The sequence below is a fragment of the Convolutriloba macropyga genome, chromosome 7 (genome assembly GCF_964194025.1).
Source record: "Convolutriloba macropyga chromosome 7, txConMacr16.3, whole genome shotgun sequence".
Taxonomy (NCBI): Eukaryota; Metazoa; Xenacoelomorpha; order Acoela; family Convolutidae; genus Convolutriloba; species Convolutriloba macropyga.
In genome coordinates, this window is record NC_134474.1 from 17,756,372 (window position 1) to 17,759,332 (window position 2,961).

A 2,961-nucleotide genomic window follows, 5' to 3' on the forward strand; every position below is an offset into this window, starting at 1 on the left:
TACAAGAAAAGTAGACGTGTTTATGAAGTGAAGGAACCTTAGAAGGAAACAAGGAGGCTTAGTAAAGTGTAGTAAAGTACACTTTTGTAACCAGTAGTGAAAGAGTCACATATGATATTTTGTTACTGCTAGAGGGCGACTAAGTATGGCCAGAAACATTTTCAAAACTTAACAAAGAGGCTCGGTAATGTGCGATGGCACATAAAGTTCCGACCCCGCTCATCGACATTTTTGGCATAAATGTCTACCAAATTAGGAACAGATAGAAAACCCCAAAGATTCAAGTATTTTTCAAAAAAAAGTTTTGTGTGAACAGAGATTGCCTCCAACGCAAAAAACTTAATGGGGTAAAAAGGCTGCGTTAGCCTGATGAGATCAGTCATTTTTAAGAAAGCCGAGACGAACAACAAAATCAAACAACAATAACAACAAACATTAAATGCATCCAACACTTTATGTCTATTTTATTTAAAAAAACTTAATAACAAGCTCAAAATAGCGTCAACAATTGTAGTTCACCAAAATAAATATGTAAGCCCTCTATGAAAAGGCTCGGTAACAATTAGAGAAAAATGAACAACAAACAGCAAAGTTAAAAAATTGGCTTAATTTTTCAAAAACAGTGAAATTTAAAAAAATGAAAACCAAGAAATAGCAAATGAAAACATCCAAAATCTTTATGATCAAATAAGTCTCTATAGGAGGGCATTAATATCTGTCATTATTCAATTGATTATGCGGTTACAAAAAGGACAACAAATAGAGACAATAGAAAAACTCATTTTAAAATTGCGAGAAAACGCTGTCGAAGCCGTAAAGCCATATTGGGCCCCTCAAAATTTGTTCAATTGAGCCTCCGTCAAACGCCAAAATTGTGGTATAGGCCTTCTCATGAACAAGAACAGGTAACAAGCGGGCCAGAAAAGAGAAAAAGGGCAAAATCTTAAAAAGTTTTGTTTTGTTTTCGAATACAAATCTTTTCCTGTCATGAAAGCCATTGGCTACAAAAACTCAAAAAAAAAATAGGTGCATCAAGTTATCCAAGGGAAGAACTTGAGACCTGTAATTAGCCGAATGATTCTTACATCTATAAAAAGAACGGTAAATATGGACAAAAACCAAAAATATTTTTTTTTTGAGCGAAAAACCCGTGTCGAAGCCAGTCAACTCATGAGGAATTCTTAAAGACAACAATAAATTTTGTACACTTGCACGTTTATTTTCTGCGGACAACAGACATGACCTATGTGGTCTGTAACTAATGAGACTAGGTAAAAAATAAACAAAAATGAACAAAAAAGCGAAGTTAAACAACGTTAAAAGGAGGTTTTTTTGTTTTTGAAAATAACTGTTATCATCAGCCATCTACTCAAACCACAAAAAAGGCTCCTTTATTGCTTCATGAAATGCAAAGGAGACCTAACCCTAAAAAAGTAATTTCATACGACTAAAAAGACAAAGTAAAAACGACAGTTAAAGACAATTGTAAAAAATTCAATTAAAACATCGAGAAAGGGGTGTTGAACCCGTTAAAACCGGAATCTATTCCTTGGAAGACTTTTATATGTTCAATTATGCCTTTTTCGAAGACCAATAATTTATAAAGTGAACTGTCAAAAATGTGAAAATGTGACGAATCAAGAAAAAACGTGAATAATGGGCCAATACCTATAAATAAAAAAAAAAAAACCTTGTGAAATTCTGTAGTAACAAAGCCAGAAAACCCTAAGTTGACGCGTAAAACTGCAAAAAGGGTTTAAAATTAATTCAATCAAAAGAAGAGGAAAAAAATGTTCTTTCTCTGCTGACATTAAGCAACAAGTTGACCAAATTAAGAGATAAATAGTGCCAAATTTCAATAAGCCATTGTTTGTTTAAAAAGCAAACATTTTTAAAAGTCAAAACGACCAAGATCTTTTGATTAAAGAAAACAGATATTTTAAATTGGATCTTTTCAGGAAGCCAGGTGAACCTGTCAACAGTGGGCTTAGATGTTAATTGTTCTGTTCTTTAATCAACATTAAAAAGCTCACATTCTTTTTTAAAAGTCCGACTGCTCACAATCCGAATTATTTTTTCGATTGTAACAGTCCAAGATTGGACCAACACCAGCCACACTGTTGTTGTTTCGTCGGTTTAGAACAATCAATTGTTTCGAAAGCTTTAGATATAGATAATTTGTTTGTTAAAGAGCAATAAAAAATGCTGCGTTTTTGATAATCATAGATTAACGTTAGCAAAAAACGGCAAAATTTTGATTCTAGACAACTCCCAATGGAAATGGAAGTAAAACTTGTTCGCTCTGTAGTGTACAAAAATTGTGTTTGTTGTCTTCGGGGTATGTAATTCCGGCAAAATTAATCGAAGCAGACTAAACAATCTTATTTCGGGCAATTTTTGATGAAAAAGGCTGAATTTTGAAATAATTAACCAAAATTTTAGCCAGGAAAATTTAATTAAAAGGGTCAGCGAAGCCTTTTTTGTCTCCAAAAATCAATTCAACATTGCTATTATTAACAATTGCTCCATTTTTAAGCAAAATTGACGAAATTTCAGACAAATTTCAGGAAAAAGTTAATAAAAACAACGGAAATCCGTCTATTATTCACAAAACTTCAAACCCCGATAACTCCCTGTGAAATAAAAAATTCACAAAAAAATTTCTATACCATATTCTACGCTATAGGGGCTTTTTAGTGATAGGAATAGGAACAAAAATAAAGCTTTGTTGTTAAACAATCTTTAGAAGGAAAAAAATTGAGGTCGTATTCTATTGAAAAACAAGACTTTTTAAAAGGAAAAGCCTCCGTTTCCTGTAAGATCCTAAAAAAACCTTAGAAACAATAAACTCCAGAATGCGACTGTCACTGACGTGAAAACAAATTTTAAAAAAGGTGCAAGCAGAAGCGAAAAGTAGAACAGTTTCCCATGCACACAACCGGCGCAAAACAAGAGAGATAG